The sequence below is a fragment of the Ambystoma mexicanum genome, chromosome 13 (genome assembly GCF_040938575.1).
Source record: "Ambystoma mexicanum isolate Mex_15411 chromosome 13, UKY_AmexF1_1, whole genome shotgun sequence".
NCBI classification, from domain to species: domain Eukaryota; kingdom Metazoa; phylum Chordata; class Amphibia; order Caudata; family Ambystomatidae; genus Ambystoma; species Ambystoma mexicanum.
The window spans coordinates 134,494,470-134,517,981 of NC_090938.1; the positions used below are offsets into that span (position 1 = coordinate 134,494,470).

Genomic DNA, 23,512 nt, shown 5'->3' on the forward strand with positions numbered 1-23,512 from the left:
TGAGAGAACTCCGTGGGATGAGACACAGTATTTGTCCTCCTGTAGTGAGGATAACTCTACAATGCCAAAGTATGCAATAGCTTGTTACAATAATCATCTTGCTATTCCACAAGATCCACCTGCAAATAGGGGTGAATACAATTAGAAAACTCCTTACAAAAATCTTGAAACTTGGAAAGCTAAAGACCTCTCCGATGCCCAAAGGTACAGTGAACGAAAGTCTATGAACAAGAACAGCTTAAAAGAATTGCCTGGCCCTTCTCAATCAAGTTTGGTGACTCATTCTTAGGAAATTCCTTTAAAGAATATTGGGAGGAACAAAGGTGTGTTTAAAAGTACAAATGAAGCTCAGAAAACTAGCTTTGTCATTAGGGACTTCAAGTCCCATAATTCCCTAGGTACTAGGAGAAGGAAGAGAGTGGAAGAGGTGCAATGTTGCAGGAGTAGTCAAATCATTAATCCCAATGACCCACACCTGATCGAGATTGAGAGGCTTACAATGCCCCCTCAGGTGCAGGCCAAGCGAGCAGGATAAGAGTAGTAGCCGTAAGAAGCAGCAGCGTGACTCGTGCAAGCAGCCTGTACTGGAGTTAGAGGAGAGAGAGAGGATGCCAGGACTCCTGTGTGGCAGATTGCAGCTGCTGGTCCTGACAGGGTCTGTGCCTCCCGGAGTTGGAAGGGCAGAGGTTGCACAGCAGGAGGTTGCAAGAAAGAAGCTTGTCTGAGGTGGCTGGTGTGCACCTGAGGGCCTTGAGGAGATGTCTGGTGTCTGGCGTGCATCAAGAGATCTCTTGAGAAAAGAACGCTCCAAATACAGGTGGTGGGGCGAAGGCAGACTGAAGGAAGCAGTTTGCTGAGAAGCGAGAAGTCACCAAAGCAGAAGCCCTGCCAGCGGCAAGGGAAATGGAGGCGCATGGCTTACCTGGTGAGTTCACAAGCTTGTAGTGTCCCCGTAGTGCTCCATTCCCCCTCGCGTGGCTCAGGTAGGCAACCAGCGAGTGAGCAGCGCTCACATAGGAGTGACGGAAGGTCAGAACTCAATTTTGAATACTGACAGATTGAACAGAAGCAGACGAGATACTTGTGTAGAAGTGAAAGAGATTCCAAAGCTGAATTCAAATCTCTAACTAATGAATAGCAACATTTTTTAACCAAGGCGAATGACTGTAATGTTAAGGGTGCGAGTCTGTTGAAAACCCAGCAGACCAAGCAGACAATATTGTGTAAAGCTATGACCTACACGCATTGCCCAAGCCAAGAGATACTTAGGCAAGAGCAATTTAGCCAACATTGACAACAGCAGAAGGGGTCTAATGAAAGGTCTGCAAAGGGGGAGACTTATTGCCCATACTTTGTCCAGCATTTGGTGAAAGTTGGTAGAAATTCTCATTGCCAAAGCCAGGGGAGAAGCCGAAAGAAACCCTATCATTGGCAGTCATTGGTTACTGGTGTTGTGGGGAAATAAGAGTGGAAAAAAGGCTGCTCTTCTGGGGAAGAGATATCCAAAGAGAGAAGAGCATCATTTGTAAAAGAATATGAACCCCTTAAGTGCCAGGCTATTATGCAAGTCTATGCAAAAAGGACCAGCATACTCGTGCTTGGCACTTAGCACACATGTGAATCTTGTTTTCCTTAAAGAGTTGTTGCAAGTGCTGAAGCTACAATTTGTTGAACACTGTGAAGTTGTTATGAACCTCTCGCCAGATGATCTAAACCACGAAAGCACTGCTGTTGTGAAACGTTGTTCGGGCAGGAGAGTATACCGATATTACAGACCTTAGGAGAAGTAAGCCTGGCATGGGAGTAAGTCAGGTGGAAGTTGGAGAAGTGCTACTGAGTGTTTCTGACAGAGACCATTTATATTGTTTGTGGTGCTGAAAGAGAAGCTGAGTAAAGCTGTCGCAAAGGAACTATATTTCTTTGGAATATATTTGCTGTGGCAAAAATCATCATGACCAATATGATTATTTATGAACTAAGAACTTGTTCAAGCAGGAAAAGCTTTATACTTGTTTTGTTGGAACTTTATGCTGACAAGTTGAAGTGGCATACGACTGTGTTGGAAATGTTATTGAAATCCTGGATTTCCTTGGATTCTTGTCTTGAACTGTGGCACAGAATCATGTTTAAACTTAGGGAAGGGGAATTCGCCCATGTTGTGAAGAGAGTCTGTAGTTACATTAGGAATTCAATTATCTGTTATTTTGGACTGCCAGGTATTTCCTTATTCATTTGTTATATGTATAAGTGTGAGGGAGGGATATCCTTTGTTAGAGTGTCTCCTTTAGTATATTTTAGGCAGGGAAATCCTCGTCAGGGTAGGGATAGTGAGGCGCTCATTCAACCTTTAAATATAATCAAATGGCATTTGTTGAGAAAACGTTAGAACATGGTCCGCCTCACATTTCTGACCCCTCACAGGGGCTCCTTCAATTTTGAAAACTTTCACGAGAATAGCTGGTTTAAAATATCTGATTGTAAACTATAAGTGCTGTCAAAGATGGGAGTCAGTGTAGTCATATATTTGATATGATTCATTTTATTTGATTCAAACCATAAAAGTGGTACACAGCTATACATATTAAATTCATACAATATTTTACCGTTAGAATGGTTTTATAAACTCTGCTCGGGTGAACAGATGTTTAGGAAGTGACTCTTGTTAGTGAAACAGGGAACACTTCTGTGAAGTTAGCCAGGACAATTCAAGGTAGCTTGGAGAGCAGTCAAGGCTAAACCCCAGGAGAAGTGGGGGTGATCTGAGGTCTTGGATGAGCACACAGGGATGTCATTTCACCAAATGCCAGGGGTAGCAGAAGTGACATTACACAACCCTTGACCCCTGATGACATCACAGGAAGTGATGTAATTTGACCCCACCCCAAAGTGATATCACGGGAAGCGATGGAAAATGACCTTTCATCTGTTGACAAAACAACGGCATCACATAGCATTGTACACTACGAAAAATATGGTTACAATATCACTATAATGTGATGTACATTTCATACTAGAATGGATCGCCATATGTATCGTTAAGATCAGTGTGTATAGGCCCATATTACCAAATACTGTGAATGCAAGGAGACGTCCATGACCAAATGATAATGATGTGTTATTATATAGCCCTTACACTTAAGCGCTTTATATAGAAAAAATATACACCCAATATCACCCAACCTGTGTTGGTACTCATTTATCGACCTCAGATGGATGAAAGGCTGAGTTGAGTCATTTAAGAACAGACTAAATGAGTGACTCACCCCCTGAAGTGTGCCTGAAATAAACCTTTAATGAGTCTAGCAATTATTGTATAGAATTACAGAAAGACACATTATTTGGTATTCCTATTCTTTCTTATTTAGGGTCAGTGCTCAAAGTGTTAGACTTGTGGCACTCCTGTTCTTATATTTCTTCTTTTTTAAGGGGCCTGAACAAGAAAGCCAGCCACCCCAGAAGTAAAGAGCCACATGGTGCTGACCAAAGCCCAGGAGCTTGCATTACCAATTTTTATTTTTTTAGAGGTCGCAAGGGAGACCACATAGGTCGCAAGGGAGACCTCAGAGGTCGCAGTTGCGACCTCTGGTGACCCCTAAATGACGTCCCTGTGAGCACACGCAGTAGGACGACAAGCATTATTACCCTTAGACAGTAGTATATCAAAAATATAATACAATTTGTTAGGCCCAGAACAAACACAAGTGAATAATGGAAAAAACAGTAATATCACTACTTAAACACACACTATGTAAAATACATGTAGAGTCACTTTTGGTAAATGCGGTAAAGTGTGGAATCCCACCAAAACCTATAAGGAGGGAAAACAGACAAACGTTATCACATTGGCAAACTTCCGAGATGGATAACCCTACGTCCAGCCCTACGAAGATTGGAGGCTTGTCAGGTGTTCGCGTAAAAGCACTCGGTCGTGCGTAAAGACACGAAGTACTATATTCAAGGGGGAGAAAAAGTTAGAGAGAGTATTCTGAAGCATAGAAAACAGGTTCCAAGAGTCAGGTGAGGATCTGCTGCGGAGAACAAAATGATTCCCAACTTTCAGACAACCGTAGTTAGCGGAGGCCACCCAAGCCAAGGTAAGGACCACAAGGGATCCTTTGTGCATAAAAAGGGAATGGATGAACTAGGGGCCACCGGTATGTGGTATGATTTCTCACCACCCTTAGCTCACTCAGGGTCCAAACTTGGCAGGTTTGGAGATGGTCTCCTGGAGTACGAAATGCCACCCTTGATTGAGCTTCAAAGTGCACAGGCACTGCTGGTGCAGATGCGGGTCCGAGTTACAACTGGATCTGTAGCTCTCATCTTGATTGCAGGACAAAGGAAGCACTGATGCAGCTGGTCTCAGAACACTTGAAGAAAGGCGGGAAAATTGCCAGAAAGGACCTCCACTGTCGCACAGTGACGCAGGGGCACCCAAGTCTCGCAGGCTGATGCACGCTTCTCTCTCGTGGCCCAATGCAGCTGGGACCGCGTATTTTGGCAAGAAGATGCTTTGCAGTGCGAACTAGGATTCACCCAAAGCTTGAGGTAAAACACGATAAGACAATGCTTTGCAGGCCTTCGGTGATCGAGCACAAAGCAGGGCTCTACCGGGACAGCAGCGCCCTGAGGGTGCAAATCCTTCTTCTGCATGGTTCTGAATATTCCTTGAGTCTGCCTCTCTATCTGGACACTTGACTCCATGTATAGGGTGATTCGGACCCACGGGGTTCTGCATTCAGGACCCCTCCTCAGATCCACAAGTCCATTGATTGCTTGCACCCTTCTCGTGCACACCAGACATCCTGGCACCAGTAGTGTGGATTGGGACCAGACAGTCCCAGCCCACTTCCTGGGGAACTACAAACGTGATATGCATTAGCCTGTGAAAAGCGGCGGCTTTCGCGGATGAATGCATGCCCAAATAAGGACTTCCCGGGCCACAAAAATCAGGGGGAAGGCCAACTGACAAAATTGCCAGAGGAGACACAAGACCTCGTAGCACGTTCATGACGGACACTAGCCACCAGCCATGAGATAAACACGATTAGCGCGGTATGGCTCAGTAAAAACTCATAAAAATACATGAAAAAGCTTTTGCTGCCACCAGTCTATTACCAGGCACATTGTCCAGTGACCAAAACATCTTTAGTGGATGCCTAGGGCCCGAAAACGCAAGGACCTCATTGCACAGTACTGTAATGTACTTTGTGCAATGAAATACAGTTGCCAAAAGTGTCAACAAAGTCATAAGAATAAGAGAAACAAAGGTTCTCAATACTGACTGTCTGAAGGATATGTCAGTTCCCCTTAACAAGGAGCGAAAGCCCAGTGGAGTGCTGAAGAAGGCAAAAGTCAGGACAGGAGGCCGAAACAAAAGCAAAAGGTTTGGGGGTCCACAAATATAGAGCTAAAATAGCTGTAAGTGAAAGTTTACCTAACATCTGCATATATATAATGAATATTCTTTGTGTATACAACAGTTAATACTACATTCAATTCACTGAAAACAACAAAGTCAACATCACCAAACTCACAATTTCAAATATAAAAAATCCATGTCGAAGAGCAAAATGCTCCAAATATACTTAGATATGTCTAAAATTAAACAACCAATATAATTATACATTGGTAAAGTAACTCCTTTCATACCTTGTTCCCAATCCAATCTGATTCCTACTCAAATTAGTCAAAACTAAGTCACCATAAAATACTTAATCTAGGCAAATAAGTTAAGGCATAGTTAGGTTCAGCAAACGATGTGCTTGTATAGCCAGTGCAGCATGTAACAAATAACATAATAAATGCCCCAGTGCATTGTGGTGAATAGTCCGTAGTATAAACAATGAAGCTTTGTGACATTGTTTAAAATTTTACCCCTATAGAACTGGCATCAAAACGTTTTTTCAAGTATTCTAGAATCCAATTCCCTAGGACAGAAGGGGCAATAGTCCCGAATGACTCTGTCATCTGGTTTCATCAGGATTTAGCTCAAGGCCATCAAAAAGGCCAAAGTGTCCAGTTATCACATGTTTGGGCGCGTTGGTATCAGCAGATTGTTTCATGAAAGTTGTTTGAGGTTTTAAGCAGTTCCTTATCCCCCTTACAGGCAGGAGGTTTGATACGACCCACAGTAGCCTTACTTAAAGTACTCAAATAGAGACTAAATTTAAACCTCATTCCTACCTGGGAGATAACGGAGATTCGAGTAAGAACGCGAAGGGACCATGTAGGGTGTTGTCTGTGTAACTCTCAACAAGTTCAAACTTTGCAGCACATCCTAATAGATTGTAACACGGTCCAAAGCGTTCCGATAAAACATTGTTGTCGCTTTGTACCGTCCGAGGAATGGCTGACGTCTGCCCCTTTCTGGGAAATATTAGCATCTGACCATGAATTGAGCGTGATATTGGTGGTACTTAGATCTCTCAAGACTTTAGGTTTGATCAAATGTTAAGGGGAAAATGATTTTCATTTATTCCCTTTCTAACTTTTTAATTGATTATCTCAGTCAAATACTCAAATGTGTGATAATTAAGTTGTTGTGTTGGTTGACTTTTGTTTTGTTTGCTCACAGTTTTTTTGTATTTTTGTTGTTTTTAGGCTGTGGTATTGTTAAGGTTTTGTGTTTTTTTTAATGTATAGTGGATGTCCTTTTTTCTGTATCCTGTATTGATGTATTTGTGAAAAGTCATTTGACTATAACACAATAAAGAAAATAAAATTTTAAAATAGAAAATAGAAAAAATCAGCCCCATGCCTTGACACGTTTGGTCTACTTAGTTCTTTTTTTTACATAACCTATCCAGGGACTCCTTTGGGCATGCTCCCTCTTCCATTTTCAGGAAATATTGACTTAGTCAAATAAATAGGTGTTGGGATTTATTAGCATTTTTAAATAAAAAGATGAACAGGAGCTATATGAAATTGGTCCTCCAAAAATCTCGGAGCCAGCTCATTCTGGCACAAAAAAATGTGACCAGATTTTGGGACGATCAAAAGTCTTTTACCAAAGGAGTTCTAAATACATTATAGATGCTCAACATACTTAAGAACCCTGATGCTTGCCCCCACACGGCAACCCATCGAACCTTGAGTTTGTATACCTGCAGCACAAACTTCACTGTTAGTGTCTCACATTTTTGGGAACAATTAAAAAATACCCCCAAAGGCTTGCTTCATGTGGCTCCCTTGTTTAATTTAACATGTTTGAGGTTGGATTTAAAAAACCTCTACCGCTGGTACTCCTATTCACCCACTTGGGTAATAAAGTCACCACTGGGATTCAAACAAAGGCAATACACCAACCCTTTTGTTAGAAAGTACAATAGTAGCCAATGTACTGCCATTCATATTTAGCCACAAAGTACCCATATGCTTCATAAATGCATCCACGAGCATTTGTAAAAAGACAGGTGTATGGCTCAAAAGCACACTGTTGTCAGCATAGGACAATATGAGTAGCCAAGTACTACCGGCTACACGGTGTGATGAAACCTATGGAACCCTCATAAAACCCCTACCTAAAGTCTCCTCCCAGGTGGCCAGGGAAAGGCAGGCGCTTACTGATCCCGACTTTGGGGGTGCTGTACTGCGGGAGGATCGTCAGAGTAGCGATAGTGAGGCGTTTGATAACGTTTATCATTTCATAAAATGGCCTACTTTGAACAGTCAGCCAAGAGTTGTCCGCCTCACATTGCCGACCCCTCACAATGGGAATCTGCATTGGTGTCACACAAAACTTGGTGCTGAGAAGATTAAACAGAAGGGGTGCAAGGACTTAGCCTTGCCAAATCCACGTTCAATGTCCCTGTATACAATAGTTTTCTGCGGTGTCCGTGATTGACGTGTTCGCTCTTCTTTTCTGCCGAAGGCTACATGTTGTCACCTGTCAGTTTTTTTCTGAATTTTCAATCCTAGGTCTACTCAAGCAGAAACTTCATGTTGTTTTCTAAATTATATATATTTGTAATGTTTTTAATACAGTAATATGCATCTAGTCAGAATAATTACTTATAACACTGTTATGCTTCTGGGATTTCCATACTATGAAAGGTCTGGACATGTATATGTGTGTAGTGTGGGAGATCAAAAACGCCTAGTGGAAATGCTTGAGCTAAAGCTTCAAGGAATTCCCGTGGCAGCAACATCCATAATTGAGCTGACCTTTTCCATTACAAGAGTGGGGATAATCATATGCAAATCAGCCAACCTGCACCAGAGGTGTTAGTCTGACACATACTGCCAAGCCTTGTCCCCTTCTGGATACACAAATCAATGCAGGACCTGATTTGGCTTGCTCCGTATAGGTGAGGCTTAAATGTGTCTTCGGTTACTCATTGACTCTTGCAGCGGGGCGTGATGTAGCCGACCTGCATACTTTTGATGTTGTGTTACTTGTTATGTTACTTGGCATTTATATAGCGCCGTATGTATCATTGGTATGATCTCAAAGCGCTTGTAGGTTGAACGCCCTCCGGAGTCAGTGGAGAGAGAGAGTGTCGTATGGTGCGTGGGTGCACCGGATATGTGTGCAGCTGGTGTGGTTGTTGCATGGTAGCTGCTTTCTAGCGGTAGGTGTGGTGCTGAGGAAATCAGTTGGATGTGTCCAGTCTGGTGGGTGGACACCCACACTGGGTTCTGGCTGGGTGGTGGGCTGATCAAATTAACATACAATTGGTCTCCAGAAATTTTACATACAAATGAAAGAAAATGGAAATGCTTCCCTGAGGTTTCCTAGTTGGAAATCTATTTGGAAGCGTTCATCCAGTGTGCAGTCATTATTTGATTTCTTGTGTGTGTGTTGCATGCATGATGTTCTTTGCACTTCACCTCATATCAGCTCAGGCCAGCATAGTCAGGGTGGAAGGATCATGGGAGTTGCAGTCCAAATGACCTGGAAGGATACAAAATAAGTAACTATGCCCTTGAGTTTTCATAGTTGTAATAAGTGGGAACCCAGAGTTATACAGGAGAACATGTAACCTAACTGGACATAGGTGGAAAATGGATAAAGCCCAGAACCTCTGCAATGTTGGCCTTGAAATGCATGTAAACAGAGGGACCTGTATGTTCAGAAGAGGGACCTTGTACTATGAATTACATATACCACATGGAATGTTGGATATCTTCTGCCGTTGTTCATTATTCTCCATGTTATCAAAGTAGTTGGAGCCCTTATTTACCTCTTCGATTAGTTATGTTGTTAGATGCATATGTACCATTCCCCCCAAAACCCTCTTGGTATAATTAATACTCAACATGTCAGTACAACGTTGCCTGTGATTTCTGCCCTCTTTCATCTCTGTCAGTAGTGGCACTCTTGGGAAACCGCCAGTCATTTATTTCCTTTTTGTTGTCTGTAAGCAGTGGCACTCTTGGGAAACCACGAGTCATTTATTTCCTTTTTGTTGTCTGTAAGCAGTGGCACTCTTGGGAAACCACGAGTCATTTATTTCCTTTTTGTTGTCTGTAAGCAGTGGCACTCTTGGGAAACCACCAGTCATTTCTTTCCTTTTTGATGTGTGTAAGCAGTGGTACCCCTGAGAAACCACCAGTAATGTATCTCCTTTTTGATGTCTGTAAGCAGTGGTACCCCTGAGAAACCACCAGTAATGTATCTCCTTTTTGATGTCTGTAAGCAGTGGTACCCCTGAGAAACCACCAGTAATGTATCTCCTTTTTGATGTCTGTAAGCAGTGGTACCCCTGAGAAACCACCAGTAATGTATCTCCTTTTTGATGTCTGTAAGCAGTAGTACCCCTGAGAAACCACCAGTAATGTATCTCCTTTTTGATGTCTGTAAGCAGTGGTACCCCTGAGAAACCACCAGTAATGTATCTCCTTTTTGATGTCTGTAAGCAGTGGTACCCCTGAGAAACCACCAGTAATGTATCTCCTTTTTGATGTCTGTAAGCAGTGGTACCCCTGAGAAACCACCAGTAATGTATCTCCTTTTTGATGTCTGTAAGCAGTGGTACCCCTGAGAAACCACCAGTAATGTATCTCCTTTTTGATGTCTGTAAGCAGTAGTACCCCTGAGAAACCACCAGTAATGTATCTCCTTTTTGATGTCTGTAAGCAGTAGTACCCCTGAGAAACCACCAGTAATGTATCTCCTTTTTGATGTCTGTAAGCAGTAGTACCCCTGAGAAACCATCAGTCAAGTATCTCCTTTTTTCCATTTAAGTTTTTTATTGGCATTTTGTTCATACAGATTATAAAAGAAAAACTAACAGTTAACAAAACCTCTCTTCGCCCCCAACTCCCTCCTCCCTGTCCCAGGTCATGATTGTTCTATTCCACTTCCTCATGTTATCCACCCCATCCCCTTTGCTCCCTTAGTGAACAGTTTATCCCCCGCTTCTCTTAATGTCAGTCTATGGCCCGTCCTCCATCTTTCTGTGTCTTTGTTAGTTCCCGCCTTCCTCCCCTTTCTGTTGTTTTGTTGACATCTCTGTGACCGCTGGGGAGGGGCTTTCAGATGACTCCCATTGCTTTCATTCTCCTTGGGCATCAAATGTTTCTGGAGTCCTTCATAAGGAATTACCTCACTAGGTCCCAGTCCATAAGGAATTTCTAATGGTCTCCCCAGAGAGAGTATGTTACCCTTTCCATGGCTACTAAGTTCCATATCTTCCCTATACATTCATGCTCCATAGGCACTTCCTTTGATTTCTATTTACGGGCTACTATCAGGGTCCTGGCCATCACCAGGATCACATAGACTTTGAGTTGAGCTTTTGTGGGCAGGTTTTCCAGTTCCCCACCAAGGCCCATTATGAATAAGTCACGGTTTTCCTTCTCCTCCACACCTAGTATTTCTTTTACCGCTTCTTGAATCAAACCACAGAATGGTTGGACTTTCGGGCATTGCCATCATATATGATTCCAATTCCCTCCTCCCCCAAAACCCCTCCAGCAGAGCTTAGATGATGGGTAGAATTTAGACAGTCTAACACGGATGAGATGCCATTGGTACATCATCTTTGTCCAGATTTCCTGTATCTGTATTGACTGTGCCAGTTAGGGGATGTTTATCCAAAGACCTATCCATTGTTCCATGCTTATTGGTTGGGCCGTTTCCCTTTCCCAGCTGGCCATGAAGCGTCTCTCCCCTGATACCTCCCCTTCTTTGATCAGGCTGTGTAGCACCCCCACGAGGTGCTTTCCCCCTGTATTAGTGGTGTCACATTTTTCGAATGGGGTCAGTTCTCCTGCTGCTGCCTCTTTTACTTTCAGGTCTTGAGTCCAATATCTCAATTGGGCGTAGTGAACTCTTTCTCCTTCTCCAACTGCAAAGTCATGTATGCATTGGGGGAAGGTTTTTATCTCTCTTCCCTCAAACACATCTCGTAACTTGTGGCATCCCCCTTCCTGCCATATGTCAAATCCGTACCCAGGCACACCTGGCGTGAATTGTGGGTTCCTGAAGATAGGAGTGAGGGGTGACGGGAATGTGGCGAGTTTGTATCGCTTTGCCGCCTTGGGACATGTGTTCCCTAACAGGGATTTCGCTACAATACATGTTACGTAGTCTATCTTCCCTGGGTATCCATAGGACTTCCTCTAGGTTTGTTCCCACCACTGCCCTGTGAATTTCTCTCCACTTTTTCTCACGGTCGTCCCTTGACCAGTCCCTCATGACTTTGATCTGTGCTGCATGGTAGTAGGGTTTGAAGTCAGGTTCCCCCCCCACTGTACCTGGGTAACAGCATCAACTTATTTGAGAATCTTGGTTTCTTGCTGTCCCAGGTGAAGGCCTTCGTGTGTTTGTGAATTGCCCAGAAGCATGATATAGGGACTTTTGTGGGAAGGGCCATGAACACGTAGAGCAATTTTGGTAGTAGGACCATTTTCAGGAAAGTTGATTCTGGCCATCCAGCAGATGGTCAGAGCACCCCAGTTGTGAAGCATATTCTTAATGGATGCCAATAGGGGAGGGGGGATAGTTGGCTGTGAATTGTTGGTGTATGTATTTGGTGGTATAAATTCCCAAGTATTTTATATTGTTGTGGGCCCATATGGATGTAAATCTGGATTTCAGCTTCCGCTCCCTTTCTGAGGGTGTAGTCAGGTTCAGTATTTCGGATTTGTTTCTGTTTATATTTAGGTCCGTGACCTCTCCGAGCTGGACCAGCACCTGATCTATTGCATGTAGGGATCCCCCTGGGTTAGTTATTGTCAGCAGCATGTCGCCTGCGAAAGCTGCCACCTTGTGTTCCCAACCCCCAAAGAGGACTGACTCCCTCTATCTCCTTTTAGGCTCTGATTGTACTCAGGAGGGGTTCTAGATGGATGGCATAAAGAAGCAGGAATAGGAGGCAGCCCTGTTTTGTTCCTCTTGTTACTGCCACCGGGTCGGGTAGGTCTCCATTTATTAACAAGTGTAAGGAAGGGTTTTGGTAGTTAGCAGCTATTTTGGACATAAAGGCTTCTCAAAACCCCATTTTGTACATGGTGTGGTATAAAAATTGCCACTGTACCCTGTCAAAGGCTTTTTCCGCATCCAGTACGACCATTAAGGTCGGTGTGTGTGATTTATTGACTTTTTCTATGATGTGGGCGATTCTTCGGGTGTTATCATATGTCTGTCTGCCTTGTATAAAGCTTCACTGGTCAGGGTCTATAGATTTGGGGAAGAGGAGTTCTAGGCGGTTTGCTGGGATTTTAGTGAAGCTCTTAGCATCTGTGTTGATGAGCGTTATCTGCCTGTATGAGCCGCATAGTGTCGGGTTCTTCCCTGGTTTGGGCAGCAATATGACTTTTGCCTGCTCGATTGAGGGTGATATCCTTTCCCCTACCCCAAATGTATTGAACAGGGAGGCCAAACGAGGGACTAGGCCTTCCTTGTATGTTTTATAAAAGTCTGACCTAAAGCTGTCTGGACCCGGAGCTTTATTGGCTGCGAGTGAGGCAATCACTCTGCAGACGTCCTCCTTGGTGCTTTCTTTCTCTAGGTCTGCCCTTTCTTGGGCAGATATTTTAGGTAATCTTCAGTTTTCCAGGTAATATAACTGTTTCTCTGGGTTGTCTGTTTTGTAGAGATTCCCATAGAATTTCATGAATTCCCTCTTAATGGATGTTTGTTCTGCTCTCACTTCCCCCCTGGGCATCCTGATCTTTAGGATAGTCCTTTATTCTTTCCTCAGCATCCTTGCTAGGAGTCTGTCTGCTTTGTTCGCTTTAATGTAGTATTTCTGTGCCCAAATTGCATTGTGTGATTTCCAAACTGCATTGATAGACCTCTCTCCCACTATACAGGTGTCTCAAACTTAGCAGGGCATCTGGGCCCAAAATGCATTTGTGTTATCTAGATCACATTGATAGGCCTCTCTCCCACTGTACAGGTGTCTCAAATTTAGCTCACTCTCAAATCTAGCTCACTCGCAAATTTAGGGCACTCTCAAGTGAGACTAAAACCACCAGTGAATTACTGTGGAGTGTCACTCTGACTAGGGCCTCTCGCATCACAAAGCGCAAGTCCAAGCTGCGCCCGACCAAGCCACTCTTCAACCAGCAGATACCCTTCCCAAACCCACATAGCCTGCTCACCACGGTGAACCGCGCTCAGGGAGACGGACAGTAAAGAGAGCCACCGATAACACCCAACTAAATAACCCTTAACCACCTCCCCTTCCCCTCCAAGGACAGCGACTGAACGAGTCGCCAACTTCAGCTGGAATACCACCTACAGACGGAGCCCAAACTAGTAGTGGACACCCCCCACACCCGCCACTACACCACAAGACAACCAGACCAAAGCAGGACCAACTGGACATCACCAAACAAGGACTAAACAACTCTCAATCTTATAATGCCGCGCAAACGACCCATTCCAAGGAAAAGACGAAGAGAAGAAAGAACAAACACTCGAGAACAGCAACTAAGAACGACAACTATAGAATGGACCTCCACAGACAGGAACACAAATCGAACCAACACTGAGAGAAGAGACAAATCCCTCTACCTAACTCCATACCTCGCTGGCAACTGGCCACCACAGCAATCCAACCCAACGTTAGAAGCAGCAACATCAAACAACCTAACACAACCAAGTAGAAGAAGGATGAACAACACAAACAACAAACAGATGACTGACGCGATAACACCCTACATCACCAAAGCAAGAGGAACTTCCAATCAACAACCACAACTCCTGGAAGACGAACCCGATGAAAACAAAAAAAAAACAAGACAGAACCTAGAAGAACTCTTTGAAGACGCTGAGACCCCGAAATCCACAGCCCAACAAGAGATCGACCATGAAGGAAACCTCAACACCGATCAGAAGACGACCTCAACAAGAAAGTCCAAACCAAACAACATCTCCAAACTTCACTGCAATCTAATAAACGCAAGATCCATGTCAAAACACTCAACAGAGATCTTCGACCTGCTCGACAACAACAGCATTGACATCCTGTTCATCACAGAAACATGGCTGGACGACAACTATAAAATCACACTCCAAAGCTACCTTCCAACCAACTTCAAATGCCTGCAAATAAGCAGAAAAATCTAAAAAGGAGGAGGCATCGCAATAGCATTCAAAGAACACCTGAAAATAAAAACTGACGGACCACTCAACATCCTCAACTGCGAAACCATGGTAATACACCTAACAGCGAGCCCAAAAACCAACATCACATTCATCCTGGTGTACAGACCGCCGACATATGATGCAACATTCGTCGACAACTTCATAGAAGCCATCACCAACTTAGCCATCAACCACGAACACCTAATCATCCTGGGGACTTCAACATCTGGTTTGAAGACAGCCACGCCAACTCCCAAAACTCACTGATTGAACAACTCAGCACCATGAAACTACGACAACTAGTGAAAGGAGCAAGGCACTTGGCAGGACACACCCTAGACGCAATTTTCGCCAAAGAAAAACTCATCACCATGGCACCACCAATACAAATACTGTGGAGCGACCATCTCATCATCCCATTCGTGATCACTCTGCCTACTCAAGTCTACATCCAACATCCGAAAGTCACAACCACCACCAAAAGAAACTGGAAACACGTCAAAGAAAGCAACCTATTCGAACAACTGGAATTAACCAAACCCTCAACTACAGAACTAGAGCTAGCTGACCTAGATGGGAAAGCAGAGATACTACACAAATGGATTGCAGATACAATAGACAAGATCGCCCCAGAAAAACCGTTCACCCCATCAAAAGAAAGAGCAATGGCTAAATGGTTCACCCCACTATTAAAGACCATGAAAAAGGAAAACAAAAAGATGGAACTGGAATGGAGGAAAGAATACAACCCAGGGAAAAAAACACTGTACCAGAAACAAATCCGCGCATACAAGAAGGAAATTCAAAAGGCGAAGAGAAGACATTACGATGACAGAATCAACAATGCCACCAACACACAAAAAGAAATGTTTAGCATCATTGAAGAAAGGAGAAACCCACCAGTCTCTGATAACACCCCAACCCCCTCAGAAAAACTATGCAACGACCTGGCAGACCACTTCAAAAAAAAAATCTATGCCATCTGACAAACCATACAAAAGAGACCAACCAACCACAACATACAACCCAACGAACCTAACACGGAACCACAGCACAAACTCCAAAGCTTTCCTGAAATATCAGCAGAGGCATTCGCAATGCTGGTAAAACGAAGCAAGAAAGCTGGATCACCCATGGACCCCTGTCCCCCAGACATCTACAAATCAATCCTCGCGCAAGAATCACCAGCAGAACACTACAGAAACCTTCTAAATCTATCACTAGCAACAGGGACTGTACCGAGGATCTTCAAATCAGCATACATCAAGCCATGTGGTGACGTAGAAGACCTCTCCAACTACAGGCCGGTCTCTAACATCCCCTACCCAGCAAAACTTCTAGAAACCTATGTATATAAACTAACCCAAGAACACGTAGAACAACACCACCTGCTGGACCAAGCTCAAGTCGGTTTCAGACCAGCAAGAGGAACGGAAACAGCACTACTATCCATCTGGGACGACCTCAAAACTAACGCAGACTTAAACACTACCTCAGCCTTTATTCTGCTCGACCTCCCCTCAGCCTTTGACACAGTTAGCCACGACACTCTGACCAAAAGACTAGAAGACATAGGCATAACAGACACAGCACTACTCTGGACCAAATCATTCGTAGCCGACAGGACAGAAACCGTATGGATTAATCCTTTCAAATCCACTCCACGAGTTAACGACTGTGGAGTGCCACAAGGATCCTCACTATCTCCACTATATTTCAACATCTATTAGACTCCGGTCATCAGAATATTAAAAAAAATACAACATTACATGTTACAACTACGCAGATGACACTCAAATCATCAACAAAATCAAAGACACCGATGCCGACCATTCAACCCTAATCGACTGTCTAAAAGAAGTCTTCAACTGGATGGATGCCAACAACCTGAACATCAACCCTGGAAAGACAGAAATCATGATCGTATCCAAAGACCAAGAGAACGAAACCACCATCCCGTGGCCTACGGAAATGGGAAACGCACCAGCACCATCGAAGGTAGTAAAAAATCTGGGAGTCCTAATGGACAACACCCTCACCTTAGAACCACAAATAAATGCAACAGTGAAGAAATGCTTTTTCCTCCTCCACACGGCAAGAAGAATTATACCTTTCCTCTCCTTCACGCACAAAACACTCATTATCGTCGCCCTAATCGTGTCAAGAATCGACTGTGCAAACAGCCTCTACCTCGGAATACCAGAATACCTCCTGAAGAAACTGCAACGGATCCAAAATGCAGCAGCAAGACTACTCCTCAAACTATCCAGAAGAGACCACATAACTCCAGCCCTAAAAACACTACACTTGCTCCCAGTAAAACATCGCATCACCTTCAAAACAATGTGCATAACGCACAGGGAAATCAGCAGACAAGGAGCAGAATTCCTATAAAAGAAAATAACAGTCTACAAACCAACGAGACCCTTCAGATTAAGCAACGAAATCCGCCTGGAACTCAAACCATACCTTAAGAAAAAACTTGGAGGCAGCTCCTTCTACCACTTAGCCGCAAAAACCTGGAACAACATCCCTAAAGAAATAAGAAACACCGAAGATCACCTAAAATTCATGAAATCACTAAAAATCTGGCTCTTCAACACCACAGACTAAAACTGAAAACCGAAACAGGAAAAAGGATGACTAAACTGGAAAGTACACGGACAACCCCAAACCGACAGGGAAGCTCCCACTGAACCTGGACGGGTGACACCGGATAGACTCGAACACAGACGACACGCACAGAGACCGAGTCAACTACCCCAGCCAATCCCACCAACATCTCCGCCCGCCCCTTAGTTACCACCAGGTACCACAGTGTTGTGGAATTGTCGAGATATTGGCAATCACCACACTACCTGAGATGTTGACATTGGCAGGTGCACTGCCCACAGGAGTACGAAGGGAGGACGGGGGGCTATGAGAGAGCATGATAGAGCTGGGGGCCAGAGGAGTAAGGAACCTTGTATGCCAGACAGACCCAGATCAGGACCGAGGCGCATCAGGGGAGACTACGCAAGCCGAGCGCCTCAATTCAGGATAGAGATGCAAACTAACCAACTCCACTAACAATTTCCCCTCTGCATACACCTCTCAAACTCCAAACCAAACACAACCAAAACCTACAGAAAAACAAACTGCACAAACTTCACTACATTGCAACAACAAAACAAAAACACACATAGACTCGCACAACAGTACACAACGACTACCGACCGCAAACACCCCAGGCCCAGCCAATGGACCCACAGGGCTGAGGCCGACAACAGCACATTACTGCTCTCTTGCACTTTTCCTGCTTCCTCCCACTAACTCAACCCCCCTCCTCTTTCAGAGCCACCAGAGCGCCAGGGGACCACTCCGGTGGTGATAGTGCGCGGTACAAATGTCCTTTAACATTAACATTTCTGTCTAAGGTGCATTAGGGAGCGTTCTGCTCTACTTGCTTGTATGATTTCAAGTTGGCCTCTGATTGCCCTGTACTACCTTCTTATTTCCCCTGTTTGCCCCGATGCCATCTTAAGCATAATTACCTTCAGTTTGGCCTCTAGGTCCTCCCCTAGTGGTCAGCATTCTCTGCCTCTCTGTGCTTTTATCGCTATTATTTTCCCCCGAATGGTGGCCTTGAAAGCGTCCCATATCAGAAGTTTGCTTACTTCCTGACTCTCGTTGGTTTGGAAGAAGTTCTCCATCCTCTCCCTTAGTTCCCCTTTCATAGTCTCTTCTTTAAAGATGTATGCCCGGTATTTCCATCTCCATAGCCCCGAGATGTTTAGTAATTTTAAATTTTCAGTGTGATAGGGGTGTGGTCAGATAGGGTTATCGCTCCCACCTCCACTTCCGCCACTAGCCCTAATAGGGATCTAGATACCCAGATGTAATCTAGTCTCGATGCTGACCTGTGTACATGGGAGTAGAAGGTATAGCCTCTGGCATCTCCTCTCTTTTCTTCCAGGTGTCTACCAATGACAGATTGTCCATCTTTTCCCGCAGTTCTGTGGAGGGATTATTGTGGGAATAAGATATTCTAGCGCTCCTGTCCCTTTCTGGGTCCCATGCTAAATTAAAGTCGCCTGTGAGAATTATTTTCCCCTTAGCAAACCTCTCTGGTTTTTGTAGCGATTATTAAATAAAATGGTCCTGTCGAGTATTGGGGGCATAGATGGAGGCCAGCATAATTATTTCCCCTATCCACTGGAGGAGTATTGAGATGAACCTCCCTTTAGTGTCTTTGCTGAGGTTAGTCAGAATCCTGTGCAGTGCCCTTAGGGACCACTACGCACAATTAAGACTACAGGTGGCAATACAAGTTTTACCTTTGGTACAAGCCTGTACTACTATGTTAAAGTGGTAGCAGTAGCGGAGCAGCCAGGCTTATCTCAAGAGTATAAGAGCAGTAGCAGAGATTACACAAAGGGACCACAATTACTGTGACTCAAGCAAACACTGACTCTAGGTTTCAGGTAGAAAAATATAAGTACATTTATTTTTAAACCATTGGTTATAAACACAACACTTCTATTAATTCAAAACCACACGTAAAATATACTACAACCAACCAATTCACTTTGGTAAACTCTAACTCAAGGTAAGTACCTTGTGAATTAACGGTCCAGTGTTGCAAAACAAAAGACGTTACCGGGAATACACTTGCGATCACTTTTTGACAGTAATGACAGTTCGGTCTTACTAAAGAAACGCGTATCCGCGGCAAGAATTGTTACCGGGGCAAAAACACACTTAGCACCTGGGTTAACCAGAGAGAGTTGGGGGAAAAAATCATAGGCAATACTTTGTCAAGGCAGACAGAATCAGAGAACACTCTTTGACGGAAATTCAAGAGTCAATAGGCCGGAGCCAGTGTCAAGTAGAACCGGGTTCCTGTTGTTGAGGATCACACAGTCGGACAGTTCGAGATTCAACATTGCCAGGAGTACTGAGATATTGTCAACAGAGGAAGCTAAAGTTATAAGAAGGAGGGAAGACAAGGGCAAGCCTTGGAGATGAAGAAAAGGGATTCACCCTAATTCCTCAAGCAGAACACAGTACCTTATTCAATGGAGAAGCTGGTGCCCTGGCAGTTGTTCCAGTTGGTTTCCTGCAGACCCACGGTTCCTGGAGCTTCGGTGCGACCAAGAAAAGGATCCTCTGGCTGTGGAAGATGAGCTGGTTATCCCCACCAAGCTCTAGGGAAGAAGACTCCGGACTGGATCTTCTCTGGTCGTCGAAGGGTAGATAGCTCAGGACTGCAGCAGGGCTTCACCGGGACGCGGTAGTTGCAGCAGCCGTCTTCTTTTCCGCTTCTCTTCGGTTCCTTGTAGTTCCAGTGGCGACTCTCTGACTTCTAGCCCAAGAGACCTGCCTTTTATGAGAAAATCCCCCATTCACACAGCCTGTCTGTCAATCACGCTCAGGGGGGTTGTCCGGCCCGGACAACTACCTCAGCCAATCATGGCAAAGTGCGACTTGGGTTTCCTAGGATTCCCTGTGCAGGGGGTGACTACACCCACATTCAGCACACCTGGACACCCAGGCGCCTGGAGGAGGGCTTCTGAGCAGAAGCCTGCCAAAAGACGGTGAACAAAGAAGGCAAACCTGGTTTGCCGCGCAAAGTAAAACACAAGAAGGACTTTAACAAAAAGAAATGGCGAATAAACCCGACCGGAGCCAAAAGAAAAAGTATTTGGTCAAGCGGGTGTAAGTTCGAGGCTAATATAATAGCCTAAAACAATACCACGTTTATCTAATATAATCGCGGTAGAAAAGTTAGGGTAGATACCACTGCCACCAACCAAGTCTAAATGTTAAAAGAGTGAAACAATGCTCTAGGAGGTACAGATAAAAAGGGTTAAGGAGTAACCCTTTCCAGTACTCCATGTAAGATGGGGTGTACTGGATCTGTGGTTAAATGACTAAGTAAAGTCAATGGCAACTTTTCCCTTTTCTGGGGGACTGTAGTCAGCCCCAGAAATGGAGTCAGTGGGAAGTCTAAAAGACAACCCTGTGTCACTGCACTGAAGGTGCTGTGTAACACACAAAAGAAGGAGACTACTGAAGTGGTGTACCCCAGAGTTCACAATCACAAAAACAGGTAAAAGACACACGGCAAAACATGGTTAAGAGTGGGGGGAAAATCTCACACTCTTACCAAGTGAAAGAAAAGAAACTCCAGAAGTCCAGCAAAGCTGCTGGAGGACTCACTAGGTGAGGGAAATTAGCCATAAAATGAGAATTCTTCCTAACAGCTGACATCTATCGTCCTGAGGTCTAGATTGTTTTTCACTGCGATTAAAGTTCCCCTTTCTTCGCCTGGTTATTTGATTGTTGGATTTTGGTTATATCCCTGTAGTCTTATCTTATGTTTATCTCTCCCTTGTATGTGGGTTTCCTGTAGGGTGACTAGATCTGGGTTCTCCCTTGACAGAAAGTGTTCTAATTTCTTCCTTTTTATTGGCGAGTTTAGGCCTTTAATGTTCAGAGATATCATTTTTAGTGTCATTTCCTTAACCATTGCTCACAGGTTTCTTAGTTGTTTGCTTTGGGTTATGGGCGTGCTTGGTTAGTTCAGGACCTGGTTCCCGCATTGCCTCTTCCCCCCCTCCCTCCCTCCACCTCCCCTCCCTGGTATGGCTCAACCAGCCTCTGGCCCCACCCAATTCTCCTCTACGGGGGTTGAGTCCCCTCCCTCCCTAGCGTAGCGCTCCCCCTTGCAGGTCTTCCCCGACCCATGTGTCGTTACTAAGAGTCCCTCCTTCATTCCCTCCCCCACTGCTTTGCTTTGTGTTTCTCCTCCCTGGATACTTCTTTGCTCCAAACTTGTTCCCCCAAATTTGCTGTTATGTGGTGGAGCCCCTTTCTGGGGATTCATTTTCCTGTGGAGTCTTCTCTGGTGTATGGCTTAGGCTGCTCGGGACCCCTTTCTTTCTCTTGCTTTTCTCTTTCTTGCTTTTTTGATTCTTGGGTAGTCCATTGTAATCCACGCCTTTCTTTTTGGTTGTTCCTTTATAAGACCCTGAGTCTCGCTGCAGGCTGGGTCAACTTCTATGCCTGCTCTCGAACTTGAATACGAGGCCGAAAGGAAAGGTCCATTTGTATTTGATGCCTCATTTCATTAGATCCTGCACTATCGGGGAATCATTCGTCTCTTTGTGAGTGTGGTCTAGGAGAGGTCTTGATATAGTTGTATGGTGGAGCCATTGAAGTTAAGATCATTTGTTTATCTGACGGCGGGTAGGATCTTTGCTCTTTGAGTGTACTCGTGCATGGCTACCAGGACGTCACTTGGTCTTGCACCAGGTTTGTTTCTTTTTGGCCCCACTCTGTGGATCCGGTCCACCAGGATTTCGGCTGGGTCCGCTGCGTCCACTAGGTCTGCGAAAATGTGTTTAACTGTCTGTGGTAGCTCAGCGTCTCCCACTGCCTCGGGCATTGCCTTAATTCTGATGTTTTGCCCTCTTCGATCTCTTTTCCAGGTCCTCGGTTTGGATCTCCAAGTTGTGTGTAACCCTAGCTAAGTGTTCCATCAGGTCTTCAATTTTGTGAGAGTCATCGGCCATCTCTTGCAGGGCTTTCTCATTTGTGTCCACTCTCGCTTCCAGCATTTGCAGGTTTCCCTTCACTTACTTTAGTGCCCCCGTGAAGTCCTCTCTCATTTTGTCTAATTGAGATTGAATCATGCTCGCCATCCTGTCCCCAAAGTTTTGAAAGCAGTATTCAAGGAATTTTTGTGTGACCCTTTGCTCCTCCTGATTCTCCTCTAGATGGGTCTCCTCTTCCTCCCGGTCTGCCTCCTGGTCGGTGACAGGTTGGCTCCCCCGTCCTTCCTCCACATTTTCTGTATTGCCCCTTCGTGGGTCTCTTTGTTTCCTTTCGCGGGGGCCTGGGTTTCTTTCCCTCTGTTTTTCAACATCTTGTCTTGAGGTGCAGACAAGGACCGGGTTGCAAGGGAGTTGGTCCTTTCCCTTCTCTGGGTTTTGTTTGTGGTTTACTTCCCTTGGTTCTTTGCGGTGGCTGGGCCAGAGTTTGAAGGGCCTTGCCTGCAGTGTCCGTGAACTCTTCTCCCATCCTTCTGCAGCTCTTGCACTGCCTGGGCCCCTAATATGAGCTCGGTCCCCCACCTCTGTCTTGGTGTTGGTACCTTGACCTTGCCTATTTTGTCCTTTTTAGCTGTGATGGCTTCTTGCCTCTACTGAGATTGGTAGGGAGTTTGTGTTCTGGGCTGTGGTCTTCCAGCCCCTCCCTGATTAGTTTAGTCGGTGGTTCTATAGGGGGTCTGTTGGGGTCCTCTGAAGTTGTTCCTCCGCTCCCCTTGAGAGCGTGATCATGTTGGAGGCGGTGCTTTGGGGTGCAGGTCTCTGTGTATCCCCTCTGGGTAGGCTGAGGCCTTGTTGCGATTTTAGAGGGCGGGGGCGGGATGGCAGCTTACTGCTATCATTGTTGTGGGTAGTTGTCTCGATCTCCTTCCCGGTCTCGTTTCACGGCCCGGCCCTTAATGGAATGGTCCGAGTTCACCCGGGTGGACCTGCCTTGATTGGTTCCCCGCTTCACCTCTGGAGAGCAGAGGTTGCTGCAGCGCTCTCCGCTTCTGCCTCTGGTGCGCCGTGGATTCCACGTTGGTATGTTGCAGGGTCCTGCAGTGGGGAAACTGTTGGTTTCATTTTGCTGCCCGGGAGACTTGCCGGAAACTTTCCTGGGTGAGATATTCTTCTGCCTGTAGTTGCTCGCATAACTGCCCGGACCCTTTTTTAAGGCGGCCCATGCCTCTCCGGGCGGATCTTCTTGTAGGTGATTATCTGTGCACTTCTGGGCCGGTGGATCATTGGCCGCTCTTCCCTCTGCTGCCTGGTATTGCTTCAGATGTGCTTTCTCTGCGGGTCTGTCTCTGCTGATGTGCGAGTACAGGATGGGAGCCTCTGCTGGTGATTGTGAGCGTGCCGAGTCCGGGTTGTGCCCGCGGCTCGTACTACAGGC

General features: G+C 45.1%; 1 protein-coding gene across 4 annotated transcripts in view; it reads left to right on the forward strand.

Annotated features, from left to right (window-relative positions):
- TULP1 (TUB like protein 1) overlaps positions 1-23,512 on the forward strand; it is a 767,520-nt gene that overhangs the window by 326,332 nt on the left and 417,676 nt on the right. The window lies entirely within an intron of this gene.